We start from the raw sequence: 19,754 nt of genomic DNA, 5'->3' as shown, positions 1-19,754 counted from the left end.
AATGTAATGTAGCACAGAAGAAATCTAATCTCCACAAACAAAACCAATAACACAGAATGCTCAACTAGAAACAATTGCTTAATAAACCTAACAATGAAAACATTGTCTTAGTAAACCAGACAATGAATAAATGACCCCATTGTGGATACAATTTTTACAAATATCATTTTATTGAAGTTTTATTTTAAGTTTACTATAATTTGAGTGCTAGAGCAATAGCTCAGCAGGTTGGATATTTGCTTTGCATGCAGCTGACCCGGGTTCAATCACCATCATCCCATATGGTCCCCCAAGCATGCCAAAATGATTTCTGAGGGCAGTCAGAAATCTGAGAACTGCTGGATGTGTCCCCAAAACAAAATAATAAATTACCATAATTTTATTGTAACTTAATACCAAAATTACATCAAATAGCACATCAAGCAGAAAAAAAATCAGTGAAATTTATTTTTTCAAGTGATCCACACAAATTTAAAAACATTGAAGCTTATTCTCTTCTGCTGTCTTATTGAAAGAATAAAAAGCTTTGAATGAAAATCCACTTCTTGGAAATAAGACAGTTTATGCAAAGTATTGGTCAAAGTATTGGTCAAAGTGAAAGTACCATGTTTGTCTATAATGACAAGTAGATTAGGCACATTTATATTCTCATATACTCCAATATACTGGGCACACATATAGAGGCAGAAGAATGAGGTGTATATAGGCAAGGATGGTTTTTACAAAATGATTAGGAATATCCAAATTGTTTCCAGGAAAACAAACACAGTTTCTGCACATTTTATTTACTAAATCTTTACCAAAAATAATAACTTATGTGCATAATATTGAATTCTGTGGAAATTAGTAGTAAAAACTAAAAATGATTAGTTTGAATTTAGTACTGAATCAGTGATCTTGATTACTGAACTTATTAATGATACTTTCAGCAAGTGGTGGCCTTGGTAGGAGAGAACCAAATTCAGGATCCTCTAAGCCAGGAACAAATACAAAATGGCTACTTTTGTGAATATTTGTTTATTAATGTATCTAGCAAAATTTTTTTTTGTTTTTTTGTTTTTTGTTTTTTGTTTTTTTTTTTGGTTTTTGGTCCACACCCGGCGGTGCTCAGGGGTTACTCCTGGCTGTCTGCTCAGAAATAGCTCCTGGCAGGCTTGGGGGACCATATGGGACACCGGGATTCGAACCAACCACCTGCGGTTCTGGATCTGCTGCTTGCAAGGCAAATGCCGCTGTGCTATCTCTCCAGGCCCCGTATCTAGCAAAGTTTTTAGGAAATCTTTCAAAATTTAAATTTAGTTTTTCTCATATGGTACAAATGAAAAATCACCACAAAGTATAAATCAGGTCAGAGGTGCTGGTAAATTGCCAGTAAATATGGTGTGAAAATTTTCCAATACTTCCACTTGGTCTAACCAAACATCAGAAAGAAAAATAAACATGATGTCTTTCTTCTCATCTTCCAGTTGTTTGAGTTTTGCAGGACTTTTCACAGATGTATTAGAAGGCCCTCCAAAAAATATTTCCACAGTAAGCCCTTCTGCTAAGACAAAGCACAACTGTGTAGAAAACACTACGAAACTGAGCTTTACTGAGATCTACTAGTAGCACTGTTCTCGTTGGATCTTCCAGAAAATATTTGCCTTCCTTTAACAGAACAATCACATTTCCATTGGTTGTACTGCCCGATAGGGTTTCTACTGATTTAAGCTGGTATTTGCTTCTGCTTTCATCAGTGTGAGGAGTATCATAAGAGGAATAAGCAATTCAAGTCTGTGTGTCCTCAATAGGGCTTCAGTCAATTGGAAAATGGAAGACTTGTCATTTCCGTTTTGGATGTAGGAAGTTCTCTATTCTGGGTGCCACTGTTGGTGGCAAATAGCTTTCCCCAATCTCTGGCTGTCTATGACTTTGTGACATTATATCTCTATTTTAAATGTATACATATTTTTCTAGGGGTGGGGGTGGGGGGACAGTGGTTGGGTCACTCAGTGTTGTTCAAGGGCTATTCCAGGCTCTGTGCTTAAAATTTACTCCCAGGTGGTCACTCAGAAAACCATATGATGTGCAGAGGATTCTAACTGGGAAGGTAACCACTGTACTCTCTCTTTTGTTGTTTATTTTTATTGGGGGACACACTCAGTGAACTGGTGATGCTGGTACTATGACATGTATAAGACATGTGTTCTACCTTGAACCATCTCTCTGGCCCCTTCATAATTTTCTTCATGGTCAATGATGGGTCTTTAGATATATCATTTGTTACCTATTCTAAGGTAATATTATTTTCCTCTCTGAGTTGTTTTTTTTCCTTTAGATCACTTATCATCTGTTTTATGCAGTATATATGTGTGTGGGTATATAATCTAATTTTGTTTGTTTGTTTGTTTGTTTTGGTTTTGGTTTCTTTGGGGGTCACACCCAGCAGTGCTCAGGGGTTACTCCCGGCTCCACACTCAGAAATCACTCCTGGCAGGCTGGGGGGGGGGGGGACCATATGGGATGCTGGGATTTGAACCAGTGACCTTCTGCATGAAAGGCAAATGCCTTACCTCCATGCTATCTCTCCAGCCCCATAATCTAATTTTATTTTACTTTAGATATGGACAATCCATTGCCAATAGACACTTTCAAAAGTTGTGATGAGCCAGAGAGATAACTCAATGGATTGAGTATTGGCTTTGCATTCAGAGTTGCTGGGTTTGATACCTGGTGTAAAATGATGTAATGTTCACAAAACAGCTCACTTTATCTCTTGATATTTTAAAATAAAAAAGTGGGTAATGGTTAGTCAGTAATAGAGGAAGAAATTTTTCCTGGTCTGCTGCGTCCATCACAGATCATTCAATCATGTTTGATGAAAGAGCTGCTTTTCAACTGCATCAATAATCTTTTTCAGTGCATCCTCAAGTTCCACTTCATTGATACACTAGAGAGCTTCTAGTACTTAGTAACTTAGTAACGTCACTCCAGAGCAGAAAGCCTAAGGCATTCTCTTACAGAAGTTTTTCAACAATTTATTACCTTTTAGTTGTAACAAGTAATATAAAGTAAATTACTTTGTGCCTGCCAAGAGGGCAGGCTTGGGAGTGGGTGGAAAGCCTGTGAATATGGAAGAAAATGTTACACTGATGGTGGGACTGGTGTTTGTACATTGAATGCAGAAACAACTGTATTATGGACACCTTTGAAAACCATAGTGTTTAAAAAAAGTAGTAAAGTTTATTGTTTTTTTTGTTTGTTTGTTTTGGTTTTTTTTTGGTTTTTGGGTCACACCCGGCGGTGCTCAGTGGTTACTCCTGGCTGTCTGCTCAAAAATAGCTCCTGGCAGGCACGGGGGACCATATGGGACACCGGGATTCGAACCAACCACCTTTGGTCCTGGATCGGCTGCTTGCAAGGCAAACACCGCTGTACTATCTCTCCGGGCCCAGTAATAAAGTTTTTTATAAAAAAAGCCTGAAGCACATAATGTCTGACCTAGTTGAATATAAACAATTTATAATATACTATTTAATTCAAAAGAAATCAGGTTATGGTATATCTAATATGATATTGAATTTTCTGTATCATATATGTATGTGTACACCATTTTTATTATTTTTGGATTTTGGGTCACTTTCAGCTTGGTGTTCAAGTAACCATGTCGTGTTAAGGATATAACCTGGGGCTATGATATGCAAAGCATGTGCTCAACCCTTTAAGTTATCCCCCAGCAGCACATTTTTAAAGTTTTATTTCAAAAGGGATATTCCAGATGGATTTATAATAAATTATTGATAATGACTATTTCAGAGTAGTGGTTTGAGTTTTTTACTTTCTTGTCTGTAAATAACTCATATTCTCTGGGCTATCTACAACTCTTCTTGTAATAAATATTCTAAGTTTTATTTTTTTTAGGAAATAGATGTGATTTGGTTGAAGGAATCTGGATATTAGAACAGCTTCCTAATATGTTGAATGACTAAGGAAAGGAAACTTGGGATCTGATCCCTCTAGACATGTATGATAGAAAAATGATTTAAGAGCATTAACATCATCCTTAAGCAGTAATAAAGCATCTCCCATATTACCCCATATCCAAATAAAACAAGGAGCCAGGTCCCAGGCAGTGTTTTCAGCTTGTTTCCTGTCTCCACTGCTCTGTAGGGAGGGTTTGCAAATTTACTAAACACAAGCATGTTTGTTCCACTTTGAATCTCTTGCCACCCATATTCTAAACAAAATGATGCTATCCCTCAGAACATCCAACATTTGAGTGCTGGATTGCATTGTTGCAGAAGCTGTGATATTATTCCTTTGCATTGAGACTATTCTCTTCAATTTCCCCAAGCCATATGTTGCCTTGGAAACAACATGATTCTCATGGAGATCTAAGCAAAGGAAAATAATAAAAATAATAAAATCTTACAGTTGAAGTCTATCTTTCATGCCACTGAGGCGCCTTGCTAAACCCTTCCCCAAGACAAAAAGGCAACTGGGCAGAGTCGCTCCTACAATGTGTCATCCTGATAATTAACAATTAGAGAAAACACATTGATCTCTGTTCTCTGGCTAATTCAGGTCAAAGCAGTTTGCACCTGAATTAAACAAATTGCCAAAGCCAACAATTTCATGCACAGGAAGATTTAGTCGCATATCTAAAGGCTCTGGCATGAAAGAGTCCTTTGAGTTGGTAAACAACAAAGCCTCTTCCATTCTGGCAGGAACCCAAGTCAATGAAAGGTTTGACAGAATCCAGGAAATCTTCCCTTTAGAGCAAAGGTGACAAACTTTTCTAAAAAGCGTCAAGCAATTTGCAGGTCAATATAGTCTTTGTTTCTACTCCATGCTGCCACTGGAGGATGAAATCAGTAGGTAATACAGAACAGAACAAGCATTTCTGTGTTCCAATAAAACTTTATTCATAGGATCAAGGAGATTGCTTAAAGTAGAGTGTGTACCTTGCAAGCACAAAGTCATGAGTTTTATTCTTGCCACTGTGTGTCTCCATAAACACTGCTAGGGCAACCCTACTGGCTACAGACCACCAAAACTGAACAGCATTATATTGACCAAGCATAAGGTCAAAGTTTGCCAGATGTGGCACCAGCATTGCTCAAGAGTCTTGTTGAAATAAAACTTCATTTATAAGGGGCCAGAGAGATAGCATGGAGGTAGGGCATATTTGTTGCATACAGAAGGACAGTAGTTTGAATCCTGGCATCCAATATGGTCCCCTGAGCCTGCCAGCAGCCAGGAGCGATTTCTAAGTGTGGAGCCAGAAGTAACCCCTAAGCGCTGCTGGTGTGACCCAAAAGCCAAAAAAAAAAAAAAAAAAAAAAAAAAGAATTTCAGTGAATAAAAGCACAGAGGGGAAAAAGAAAAATTTAAATGAATGAATGCATGAATCTCCAAGGTGAAGGATTGATACCTTGTAAGCCCAACACAATGAAAGGCACTAGAATATCTTAGAGTGAAATTCTAAACCACAGAAATAAAAATGAAACCCTAAAACTTTGAGAGAGAAACAGAGCATACTTATAAAATACTAAAATCAAACCCATGCAAGAATTTCTCAAAAACTCTATTATATATTAAAACAATGCTTCAGAAAATAAATAGCAAAATATTTTTTTCTGTCCTCAAACTGTCACTGACTATACTAAAGTACAAGATTACTAAAAAATTAAATTCTAAAAAATATATAAATGAATAATAAATTTATTAACTTCCATAGGATACATTATGAAACAACTTTCAGTAAATCATGTAGTCAAAATCTTATATAATCTTTGAAATGTTAACTATTTCTTATCATAGATGAATGACAAATATCTTGTGCAATGACACTGGTCCGTGGATGATACTTTGAGTGGAAGAGAGGTCATCAAGATTCCAGATCTCAGCCCAGAATTCTATGCCCAAACTATCAGTCATGCTGAGCACTTGGTCACAGAAGACTGAAATTTGCAAAAATTAAGATGATTTATCTTCTTGAAACCTGTGCTAGGCAATTACTAACAGACATTCAAGCCTATGGAAAGAGCAAATCAAGAAAATGTAAGATTAATTCCAACAAGTAGTTATTGAGAAATCCAATCTACATAGGAGGTGGGCCTCTGGTATGAAGGGTCCTTCAGCAGAGTTCCTCTGCCCAGCTCTTAACAAACACTTCACCCTTTCAAGTTTGCACTCAAGGTGGGAAGCTACCATGGGGTTGCACTATATATAGACTTATGTCAGAGATTAATACAACAACCCAATAACACAGCAATGAAAATACCAGGAAAAGAAGGTCCAGACATCACCTGCCTTTTCTATCTGGTCTTTCTAATTTACTTGCATCTATTCAATGAGTCTATTGGGCTTCCATCCTTCCTCCATAGTCTCAGGTTAGCATGGGACCAAAAGTAGATATGCATCATCCTCCCTGATGGTCTCTTCCCAGTTTGTTGAGGCATCTTTCTTTCTTTGCTTTCCACTTGGGTGGTCCTGAAGACTAATATAAAACCTAAAATATTTGCATTCCATTCGAGTTAACACTACACTTTCTGTAATTATCCCCACTGCTGACATCATTTTCTTGTGTGCTTTTTGAGCAAGAAGAAAGTGAAAGGGAGGGGGGCAAATTAACTCCTTAGCAACAAAAATCTAATTAATCAAAGACTCCTCTTACTCATTCAGTGCCTCTTCAGCCTTGAAAACAGCAGGCAAAAAGGAACAAGAGCTCTCAACTTGGTGATTGGGGAAAAAAAATCAGATAATCCTCGAACCAGCAGTTTTTATGAATGTTCAGGTGAAAGCAGATAGCAAAAAAAAAAAAAAAAAAAGCCCTTTAGAGTCAGGCTGAAATGAACTTGCATTCAAACTCTATCACTTCATGGCTGCAGAACTTTGAGTAAATTCCTGTCTCTTTGGTCCTTAGCGCTTCCATTAGTAAAATGGAGATAATTATACTCTTTCCTAGGGTTGGGGTCATGGAGAAAAAGATTCACTGAGATAGTGAGACAGTGCCCATAAAGCCTTTATAGTATCATAAGAAGAATATTAAGTGTTGGTGATTTATTGGTATTCTCAAGCACTGCTGCTCTTACAAAGTTTTAGAAGATAGTTTATTTCAGCTTTTCAAAGGTCTTTAAATACATTCAATAAAAGAGATTCTATTTCTAGAAATATATGCTAAAGAAATCATAAAAGATGCCCAAAGACACTTTATTATAGAAATGTCTACCTCACTGCTGATTCCAATAGAAGAAAATCCGAATGCTCTAAAATCGGAATTAATAGGAAAAAAAAAGTCACGGTACTTCCATGAAATAAATTTACTCTTCAAAGTGGATTACAAAGGGAAATGTTTACTGATAAAAATATGGAGGGGAATTTGGAAGATATAAAAGCCAGCTGTAAATTAAGAGCACTGATTATTTGGTAACTCTAGATAGATTAATTGACGATGATAGATGGTCAGGGTTTTGTGTCTATTGTTTTGCACTTGTTTTCTTCTTATGACCACATGCATTTAAATTTTTTAAATACTGAGCATATTTCTAGTGATCTAAGCATTTTGAAATTTTACTTTACTTGTTAAAAAGGAAATCATAGATTCCTCTAATTCCTGTCAACCTCCTAGTTCTCTGGATGTGACTGCTAAATGATATATTTAGTTTTCAATTTTCATTGAGGCCAAAATTTATAACCCTCTTAAAATAGTGTCAGGCATGCAATGTTCCAACTTTAGCCCCACCACCAAAGTATCAGAGTCCCTCCACCAATGTCTAAGGGTCACTCCCAGTCCTGTTCCATCACAGAATCCTTTTTTATAGGTTGGTGCTCAGAATCTGCTGCAATTGGCCAATTGTTACTCTCCTATTTTGTTTCTTTATATCCCACATATGAGAGATAAGAGTGCATCTTCCCCTCTCCCTCGGACTGATTCCACATGATTCCCTCATGTTTTATCCATGTAGTAGCAAATTGCAAGATTCTGTCTTTTCTTACAATCAAGTATTGTGCATATGCCAGTTTCTTTGTCCACGCATCTATTCTTGGGCACTTATGTTATTTCCAACTCTTTCCTTCTGTGAACAGCACTACAATGAACATATTGCAAATATTTCAATACAGTGCTTGATGGTCTGGAGATATGTAAAGCCAGCCTGGCAACTCTGTCAACAAAAAAGATGCCAGTTCTGTTATCAGGGATCCCCTATTGCCAGCATGGCTCACCCCTGGGTTCTATAAAAGCTTCAGTGCTGTCCAGGCCTCCTGGTGAATAGGCTTCTTGCCCATGAAAAGGATAATTCCACCTGATTGTTAACTGCTATTCCCAGCAATGGGGTGATATGGGGTTTATTTGCTGAGCCACATCTGTCAGCTTTTGTCTTCTTGAGTGAGAAGGTTCAAAGCAGTTTTCCTGCACTTTGCTTATTTTTGTACCTCTAAAAATGGTATGGGCTCACTGTCACCTGTGTCCTTGACTACCACCTGACTACATGAGCCTACTCTGCTAGAAAGCTACAGTCCCTGCTCCCTCTAGCACCCTTCATCCAGTGCACTAAAAGTGCATTATGCCTTTACCTTTCACCCCTGCCCCATTCCTGGAAGGGATGGACAGACAAATCCGATCAGTTATAGGACAAGCTTCAACACTATGATATTAGGCTCCCTGTTGCCTTGTATAAATAGTCTATGAAAAGTGCAAGAGAGGACCAGGAAGCAGGCTGTGAGCATGATTGTGCAAAGCAGAGGACAATGCTGTCTATAGAGTGAAAAGTTCTGGTGAAAGTTTGAACTTAGTTTTTTGACTAGAGGTTTTAGTTCACCTCGCAACTCCCTTCATATTCTAATTTGTAAAAATAGGAAAGGATACCTACCAGCTTCCTCCCTACCACTGTCAGATGTAAAGATTGAAGGAGACCTTAGATAAAAGAGAGACTTTGTGAATTACAAAGGTGCCTTTGAGGCCTTCAAGAGCCCTCCCCATATACTCCTACAAATCAAGAAACCCTGGCCCTGATTAAAAGGCTCCTGATTAAATCTCTTATGTGGAAGTAAAACACCTTAGTGAGGGCCAGATTCCCCTTTCTGAATGAAACCACAGCAATCCAGCACCATACCCTAGACCCGCCAACAATAAAAGCCCAGTTCCACAATTTAAGCTTATCAAACTGCCAAGCCACCAAAATCTGTCTCAGTTCTATAGATCCTGGATGGCATGACACCTCAAAATTTCACAGTAGTATCAGCCCACTGTGGGTTGGGAGTGGTGATGTTATGCAACGAGGAAGGCAGAATTAGTTCCTGAATAGAGTTCAAGGACAAATTCATATGTAAAGAAATTGAGGTCCCCCACCTCTAGTGGAGTCAGCCTCCACTAGAGACTTGGGCATGAATAAACATACTTTCAGTTTTCTAGCTGACTCTAGGCACAGCACTGTGGAACCAAGGACTCTGAATGTTTAAGTGAGCACAAGAAAACATTGTCTTAGACTACCACATTTTAAAGAAATGTGTTGCTCTGCTATAACAGCAACTTCTTAGTGTCCTGCATGGAGCCTTGGGAGACCTACTCTTAAATCATAGCCCTGCCTTTCGCAGCTGAGGGATGCTTACTAACTTACTCTATGTCTTGCTTATAAAGTGACTTATAATCCTGTCTACGTCTAACTCATTTTTCTTCTCTGCAAAATAGAAATGTTATTCATCTACATCACCAATATGCTTTGAAAAATAAATGCCAGAGTGGATAAAACAGTTAGTCTGGCACTGTCAGACCATAGAGAAACTGCAGTGAGCTGGCTGAATGTTGGGTTGTCAAACATCATCGAAAGAGCCAAGGTGGAGGGAGGGACTACAGAGCATGAAAACCGGCTAAGCTTTGCAAAAGCCGGCTCCCTGTGTGTGACACCAGGCGGGGAAAATCCGCGAAAGTACACCGGCCCAGTGGGGCCCAACTGTGGAAAACTGTGAGTGTGACCTGTCTATGTCTGTCTACTGTCCTCTTGCGTGAAACTCTTGCGAGTGGGGCAAAAAGAGGCTCCAGAAACCTTGCTCGCCCAGACGCCATTTTCAGGGAGGGACTACAGAGCATGAAAACCAGCTAAGCTTTGCAAAAGCTGGCTCCATGTATGTGACACCAGGCAGGGAAAATCTGCGAAAGTACACCAGCCCAGTGGGGCCCAACTGTGAAAAACTGTGAGTGTGACCTGTCTATGTCTGTCTACTGTCCTCTTGCGTGAAACTCTTGCGAGTGGGGCAAAAAGAGGCTCCAGAAACCTTGCTCGCCCAGACGCCATTTTCAGGGAGGGACTACAGAGCATGAAAACCAGCTAAGCTTTGCAAAAGCTGGCTCCCTGTGTGTGACACCAGATGGGGAAAATCCGCGAAAGTACACCGGCCCAGTGGGGCCCAACTGTGAAAAACTGTGAGTGTGACCTGTCTATGTCTGTCTACTGTCCTCTTGAGTGAAACTCTTGCGAGTGGGGCAAAAAGAGGCTCCGGCGGAGCACGGCAGCTCTGCTTCGCTACGCGGCCGTGCACTCTTTCTAAGGAAAGAACTCCATTGCAACAAGAAGGAAAAATCACACTAAGAACTGTGCTATATCACAGAAGCAAGCATTTCTCTCTGGACTGTCTTCTCTGTTGCATGCTCGGGCCTAAGATTTGACCCAGTGTGAGGCTTCATCCACGGAGGACTCCCCTCCTTTAGAGGCAAGTCAGCCCATCCAGAAAGGAGGAGCCAGAGGAGTGTGCTGCCTGCATCATATAGACAATGAATACAACCACAACACGTAGAAAAACCCACAATACAAGTGTGACAATGGGGAAACAACGCAGGCCAGCATCAGACATAGAGAATGAAGATGACAATTCTGAGGACCAGATAATGACCAACCAACTAATCAACCTCTCAGATAAGGACTTTAGACTAGCAATATGGAAGATGCTCAACGGACTCCAAGAAACCATGGATCGAGTTGAACAGAACACTAATAAGAACCAAGAAAATATGAAGACAGAAATCACAAAACTCCAAACTGAAATAACATGTCAACTAACAGGACTGAAAAAGTCAGTAAACGAAGTGAATGACAAAATGGATAAGCTCTGGGACAGGGTATCAGAAGCTGAGAATAGACTTGGTGCAGTGGAAGATGAGATACATAACAATTCCATACAGCAGGAGAGATTGGACAAAAAACTTGAAGCAAATGAGCAGACAATGGAAAAATTAGTCAAAGAATGGGAACAGATGAAAATAGAAGTCTATGATAAGATCAACAGAAACAACTTAAAAATCATTGGAGTCCCAGACACCCAGGAAGAAAATTTCCAGGAAGAATCAACTGTCAAGAACATCATTAAAGAGAAACTTCCAGAGCTAAAGAATTTATGTGATCAAATCCTGCATGCCCGAAGAGTACCAACCAAAAGAGACCCCAGAAAAACCACCCCAAGACACATCCTAGTCACAATGACAAATCCCACAGATAGAGACAGAATTCTAAAAACAGCAAGATCAAAAGGGGAAATCACGTTCAAGCAAGCTTCCCTGAGATTTACAGCAGACCTGTCACCAGAAACACTCAATGCCAGAAAGCAGTGGTGGGATATTGTGACAAGACTGAATGAAATGAATGCTTCACCCAGAATACTATACCCAGCAAAACTCACTTTCCGGTTTGACGGAAGAATACATGGTTTCACAGACAAAAAACAGCTCAGAAACTTCACAGACACAAAACCAGTCTTAAGAGAAAAACTGAAAGACCTAATCTAAGACAAGACTACCCAAAAGACTCACCAAATTTTGAAATAAAGATGGCGTTAAATTCCAGGACAATTCTTTCTCTCAACGTCAATGGACTAAATGCACCAGTTAAGAGACACAGAGTGGCTAAATGGATCAAAAAACTCAATCCAACCTTCTGCTGCCTACAAGAAACGCACCTGAATAGTCAGAACAAACATAGACTCAAAATAAAAGGCTGGAGAAAAATTATCCAAGCAAACAACACCCATAAAAAAGCTGGAGTGGCCATACTAATATCAGATAATGCAAACTTTATACTCAGGAAGGTTGTAAGGGACAAAGATGGACATTTTATATTAATCAAGGGGTACGTAGAGCAGGAAGAATTCACTCTCCTAAACATATATGCACCAAATGAGGGGCCAGCAAAATATTTAATACAACTGTTGACAAATCTGAAAAATAATATCAACAACAACACAATAATTGTGGGGGACCTTAACACGGCTTTGTCAACACTGGATAGGTCAACCAGACTGAAACCCAACAAGAATATACTAGACCTGAGGAGAGAAATGGAAGAAAGAGGCCTAGTGGATATATATAGGACACTCCATCCCCAGAAACCTGGATACACATTCTTCTCCAATGTACATGGGACATTCTCCAGGATAGACTACATGCTGGCACATAAAACATACCTCCATAAGATCAAGAGGATAGAAATTTTGCAGACTACCTTCACTGACCACAAGGCTCTGAAATTATTTGTGAACTCCAAAGGGACTCAGAAGAAACACTTTAACACCTGGAAGTTAAACAGCCTCATGCTCAATAACCAGTGGGTCCTAGATGAAATCAAGGAGGAAATCAAAAGGTTCCTGGAAACAAATGACAATAAAGACACAAACTATCAGAACTTGTGGGACACAGCAAAAGCAGTACTGAGAGGAAAATTTATAGCTTTGCAAGCACACATCAGGAAGGAAGAAGGAGCTTACCTGAGTAGCTTAATGACACAGCTAATAGAACTAGAAAATGCTCAACAAAAGGACCCAAGAATAGGAAGACAGAAGGAAATAACAAAGCTGAGAGCAGAAATCAACGAAGTGGAAACTCAAAAAACAATCCGAAAGATCAACGAAAGCAGAAGTTGGTTCTTTGAAAAAATAAACAAGATTGATAGACCACTGGCAAACCTAACAAAGAAAGAGAGAGAGAGAAACTTGATAACTCGTATCAGGAATGAAAAAGGAGAGATCACTACTGATATGACAGAGATTCAAAGGGTAATCAGAAACTACTTTGAAAAACTCTACGCCACTAAAAATGAGAACCTGGAAGAAATGGATAAATTCTTGAACTCTTATAATCTTCCACAGTTGAAGGAAGAGGATGTAGCATATCTAAACACCCCCATCACCATTGATGAAATTAAAACAGTAATCAAATGTCTGCCGAAAAACAAAAGCCCAGGTCCAGATGGATTCACTAATGAATTCTATCAAACTTTCCAAGAGGAACTACTGCCAATCTTGTCAAGACTCTTTCATGAAATTGAACAAACAGAAACACTTCCAAATAGCTTTTATGAAGCCAACATCACCTTGATACCTAAACCAGACAGAGACGCTACCAAAAAAGAAAATTACAGACCAATATCACTGATGAATGCAGATGCAAAGATCCTCAACAAAATCCTGGCAAATAGGATTCAATGCCTCGTTAAAAAGATCATCCACTACGATCAAGTAGGTTTCATCCCAGGAATGCAAGGCTGGTTTAACATCCGTAAATCTATCAACATAATACACAACATCAATAACAAGAAAAATTAAAATCACATGATCATATCAATAGATGTAGAGAAAGCATTTGATAAGGTCCAACACCCATTCTTGATCAAAACTCTCAGCAAGATGGGAATGGAGGGAACCTTTCTCAATATAGTGAAGGCCATCTACCACAAGCCAGTGGCAAATATTATCCTCAATGGAGAAAAACTGAAAGCCTTCCCTCTAAATTCTGGCACAAGACAAGGCTGTCCTCTCTCACCACTCCTATTCAACATAGCACTGGAAGTACTTGCTATAGCGATTAGGCAAGAAAAGGATATCAAGGGAATCCAGATAGGAAAGGAAGAAGTCAAGCTCTCACTGTTTGCAGATGACATGATACTCTACTTAGAAAACCCTAAAGACTCTATCAAAAAGCTTCTAGAAACAATAGACTCATATAGCAAGGTGGCAGGCTACAAAATTAACACACAAAAATCAATGGCCTTTCTATACACCAATAGTAATAAGGATGAAATGGACATTAAGAAAACAACCCCATTCACAATAGTGCCACACAAACTCAAATATCTTGGAATCAACTTGACTAAATATGTGAAGGACCTATACAAAGAAAACTATAAAACTCTGCTCCAAGAAATAAGAGAGGACACACGGAAATGGAAACGCATACCCTGCTCATGGATTGGCAGGATTAACATCATCAAAATGTCAATACTCCCCAAGGCATTATACAGATTTAATGCTATCCCTCTAAAGATACCCATGACATTCTTCAAAGAAGTGGATCAGACACTTTTGAAATTCATTTGGAACAATAAACACCCTCGAATAGCTAAAGCAATCATTGGGAAAAAGAATATGGGAGGAATTACTTTCCCCAACTTTAAACTGTACTGCAAAGCAACAGTTATCAAAACAGCATGGTATTGGAATAAGGATAGGTCCTCAGATCAGTGGAATAGCCTTGACTACTCAGAAAATGTTCCCCAGACATACAACCACCTAATTTTTGATAAAGGAGCAGGAAATCCTAAATGGAGCAGGGAAAGCCTCTTCAACAAGTGGTGTTGGCACAATTGGATAGCCGCTTGCAAAAAATTGAACTTAGACCCCCAGCTAACATCATGTACGAAGGTAAAATCCAAATGGATTAAAGACCTTGATATCAGCCCCAAAACCATAAGATATATAGAACAGCACATAGGCAAAACACTCCAGGACATTACAGGCATCTTCAAGGAGGAAACTGCACTCTCCAAGCAAGTGAAAGCAGAGATTAACAGATGGGAATATATTAAGCTGAGAAGCTTCTGCACCTCAAAGGAAATAGTGCCCAGGATACAAGAGCCACCCACTGAGTGGGAGAAACTATTCACCCAATACCCATCAGATAAGGGGCTAATCTCCAAAATATACAAGGCACTGACAGAACTTTACAAGAAAAAAACATCTAACCCCATCAAAAAATGGGGAGAAGAAATGAACAGACACTTTGACAAAGAAGAAATACACATGGCCAAAAGACACATGAAAAAATGTTCCACATCACTAATCATCAGGGAGATGCAAATCAAAACAACGATGAGATACCACCTCACACCACAGAGAATGGCACACATCACAAAGAATGAGAATAAACAGTGTTGGCGGGGATGTGGAGAGAAAGGAACTCTTATCCACTGCTGGTGGGAATGCCGTCTAGTTCAACCTTTATGGAAAGCGATATGGAGATTCCTCCAAAAACTGGAAATCGAGCTCCCATACGATCCAGCTATACCACTCCTAGGAATATACCCTAAGAACACAAAAATACAATACAAAAACCCCTTCCTTACACCTATATTCATTGCAGCACTATTTACCATAGCAAGACTCTGGAAACAACCAAGATGCCCTTCAACAGACGAATGGCTAAAGAAACTGTGGTACATATACACAATGGAATATTATACAGCTGTCAGGAGAGATGAAGTCATGAAATTTTCCTATACATGGATGTACACGGAATCTATTATGCTGAGTGAAATAAGTCAGAGAGAGAAAAACGCAGAATGGTCTCACTCATCTATGGGTTTTAAGAAAAATGAAAGACACCCTTGTAATAATAATTTTCAGACACAAAAGAGAAAAGAGCTGGAAGTTCCAGCTCACCTCAGGAAGCTCACCACAAAGAGTGATGAGTTTAGTTAGGGAAATAACTACATTTTGAACTGTCCTAATAATGAGAATGTATGAGGAAAATGGAGAGCCTGTCTAGAGTACAGGCGGGGGTCGGGTGGGGAGGAGGGAGACTTGGGACATTGGTGGTGGGAATGTTGCACTGGTGATGGGTGGTGTTCTTTACATGACTGAAACCCAAACACAATCATGTATGTAATTAAGGTGTTTAAATAAATTTAAAAAAATATATAAAAAAAAAAGAAAGAGCCAAGGTGAACAAAATCTTGACATAACTATAAATGAGCTGGGGTGAGAGCTAAAATGTCTGGTGTGCATGGTCTTGGGTATGTGAGGTCCCTAAATTTGATCTTTAGCATCATATGGCTCCCTGAGCACTGCCCATTCAGTAGAATCTGGTGGAATCCAGCACCTCTGGTCTCAAGCATTGAATGTATCTGACCCAAGGGCCCCTGAGCATCGGCTTAGTATAACCTCTCCCCAAAGGAAAATTCTAGACAGAAGAATGAGGGTCAGGCTTCCAACTGGACCCTAAGAGTGATCTCTCAGGAGCCACTCTCATTGAAAATAGGACTGGATAAACTTGCCCTGCAACCTGCTCACCCCACCCCAGCCCAGCCCTGCAGTCTCTGATCTACAACTAGTTAACAGCCATCTGGATTTTTTGCTTTGTTCTTGAAACAATTCTGACCTGAGGCAGGGGCAGAGCAATTTATGTGCCCCAGATCCTGCTCACGTTTTTTATCCACCCCACTTCAACCCCACCTCTGAAACTGCAGAAAAAATTCTGATTGCCTAGATAAAGCCTGGATACTCCACAAATCATTGATGTCCTGCTTGCTCTGAGCTGTGTCCCACTTTCAGTCTCTGCCTGCTTTCCGCTTGTGTGGAAGCAATTTGATTTTCCCCCAGTAGAACTTAGCATTGCCTAGAGGACTGGTTGTGTCTGTCTATCTAAACTCCACAAACAGCCTAACCATACTACTACGATAATTACCACCACTACTCTACCACCACCATGACTGTCACCACCACAACTTCATCATTATTACTACCATCACTATCATAGCATTACCACTACCACTATCTCAATTTACCACTACAATTGCTAGCACCTCCACTACTACTATTAGTGCCTCTACTACTGCTGCTACTAACCAACTACCATTTATTGAGCTCCCACTTCAATCACTTCCTCATTCTCTCAAGTAAACCACAATTCTTTCAGGTGGGAGCCACAGTTCCACTTAGGCTGAGAACATGCAAGCCACTGGAGAAATCAATCACTAGCCACAAACATCAATATACTGAGGCTCCAGAATCCCTAACATTTGCTTATTCTAAACTCTATACAAGTTACCTTTAGCTATGTGGATTCATCCCCATGCCTCCACCCATCCTTCTAGGCTAGAGTCTTTTGCTGAGATCTAAAAGACACACAGACCTCCTGCAGCCACCAAAACAACCCTGAGGTAATGCAGGTACTTGAAGTAGATGAGTTACAGGTGATTGAGAGATGAGCTGAGATAAGGGCAATGCTGGTATCTGAGGAATGTAGATAAAAGGCCCTCCAGGTAGATTGCCCCCACCCAGGTTTTTCTGGGATGTCAATCCAGAGATTCCCAAACTACAGATTTGGCTCCAGCCTCAGAACCACCTTCACCAGGAGTGAAGAATGAAAGTGTCCCTAACTTTTCAGATAGTCCTTCTCACTAATGATCACAGCAACTGTTAAACTGTTTACCAAAACACCCTCTGCCTCTAGTATGACAAGCTGAAAGGAAATAAGGAACTGTGTCAACTAGACAAAGGCAACGGGCTGGGAACTCAGTTAATATCTGAATAAATGTATAGAAGACAAGTTGAACTGCAAGTTCCATGAAGACTGGTGTCAAGTCTACTTTGCCTGTCAAATTTTTTAGGGTGGGGATTAATGAGGAACTGAGCCTCAGGGGAAGTAGACTGATGGGACAGGTGAATGAGATCCTGGGAAGAAAAACTTGGCAGATCAAATGACAAATTTGTTGTGGAGGGTGGAGCAAAGAGAAATAGACTCTGAGGTTCCCCATGTCCTGGAGCTTGGGACACCAGAAGGCTCATGATGCTCTGGCAAAGCAGGTTATGGAAGAATGGGGATGATAACTGGAAGGATGACTCCAGGGAGTGAAGAAATGTGGCCAAGAAGGGAAGAAGGCATGCTGAGCTCATGGAATTGGAAGGATTGTCATAGACAGGAGCTGGCTAGACAGGAGTCACCCTTTGGATAGGCATTATCCGAGGCTATAATGGAGGCTGGTAGAGAAGGGAAAGGCATAGGAGGAAGTTCCTGCTACAGTGGGGTTGTTGTGTTCAGGTGCCTGGCATGTTGGACAAAGAGTTAAGTCATCTGCAGCTAGTGGAAGGATTTGCTAAGTGAGGAGGGTCATGATGATGCATTTGTGGTCATTCACCAATCCCAGAGACACAGATATTTTTTTTCTTTAAAAATTTTTTGAAGTGGGGCTGGAGTGATAACACAGCAACAAAGCATTTGCCTTGCATGCAGTTGACTCTGAACGGACCTGGGTTTGATCCCCAGAACCTTATATGGTCCCTGAACCTGCCAGGAGTGATTTCTGAGTGCAGAGCCTGGAGTAACCCCTGAACGCCATGGGGTGTGGCTCAAAAACAAAAAAAAAATTGTTTTAAGAGCCTGATTTACAAAGTTATTGATAGTTGTGTTTTTAAGTATATAATATTTCAACAATAATTCCACCACCAGTGTCAACTCCCATCACCAGTGTTCTTATACTCCATCATCCTGCCTACTACCTGACAGACACATTACAAAGTTTAGTGGTTACAGCTTAGATCTCATGTTTTCTTATTGTTGAGATTAAGAGGCAGCAATTCTTTCTCTTTTTTCTTTTCTTTTTGTTTTTTGTTTTTTTGGGGGCCACACCCGGCAGTGTTCAGGGGTTACTCCTGGCTCTCTGCTCAGAAATCAGTCCTGGCAAGCACGGGGGACCATAAGGGATGCCAGGATTTGAAATACCTTTAGTTCTGGATCAGCCACTTGCAAGGCAAATGTGCTATCTCTTTGGTCCCAAGAGGCAGCAATTCTAACTGAAGCTGCAAGAACATCAAGACTACAGGAGCAGAGATTTTTGGGAGAAATCAGATGGCAGGAGAGAGGGGTGGCAGAGAGCACTAATGAGAGAGTAGTAATTCTGTCTTGGCAGTGATTTTCCTTCACTTTAGCTTATTCTATTTCTTAAGACTGAGTCACTGGGTCCAGCCACACCCAGGGTGGAAACTGGACTGACTACAGTAGTCCTCGCTACATACCCCTTCTCCCACCCATCCCAAAGGCACCACCACCATGGCAAGAACCTTTCCACCTGATTCACCCACCAGCCTTAGTGTGTAGCACATAAAAAAGATATTCAACACCTGTTCTAATGTGAACAAGGTAAACCATATGTCTATGAGTATACAGTGTGTTCACTGTAGAATATAGGTTCAAGGTGGAAGCAATAGTTTAAGAGGTGGGGCCTTTTTCGAACCCTGCCAACCTATGTTTAATCTCTGGCATCTCATAAGGTTCCTGAGAATTACCTGAGATAAGAGACAGGATTAACCCCTGAGCATCATAGGCAGTGGCCCCCCCCCAAAACAAAACAAAACAAAACAAAACAAAAAAAACTATATATGATTGTGTAATTGATTAATTATTAATTATCTGAATGCATCACACAGGTAAATTTTTGCTATACCTATAAAACTATTAAACATTAATTGAGGGAGCAATAGTACATCAGGTAGGGCATTTGCCTTGCATCAATTGAGCCAGGTTCAATTCTCAGCATCCCATATGGTCTCTTGAGCATCATCAGGAGTGATCCCTGATTATAGAATCAAACGTAAGCCCTGAGCACATCTGATGATGCTCACAAAAACAAACCCTCCCCCCAAATTAAGAGGGGTTAGAAAAACAGCATAGTGATAAAGGCATGGACCTTGCACATAACTGACCCTAATTTGATCTCCAGAACTGCATATGG

At 40.1% G+C, this 19,754-nt stretch overlaps 1 pseudogene; it reads right to left on the bottom strand.

Annotated features, from left to right (window-relative positions):
- Positions 1 to 471: 471 nt before the first annotated feature.
- Positions 472 to 19,754, bottom strand: part of LOC126018574 (DNA polymerase epsilon subunit 2-like) — a 29,923-nt pseudogene continuing 10,640 nt past the window's right edge.

The sequence above is a fragment of the Suncus etruscus genome, chromosome 9, assembly GCF_024139225.1.
Source record: "Suncus etruscus isolate mSunEtr1 chromosome 9, mSunEtr1.pri.cur, whole genome shotgun sequence".
NCBI classification, from domain to species: Eukaryota; Metazoa; Chordata; class Mammalia; order Eulipotyphla; family Soricidae; genus Suncus; species Suncus etruscus.
The sequence above is the reverse complement of the archived record's forward strand: the minus strand, read 5'-3'. Positions and strand labels throughout refer to the sequence as shown.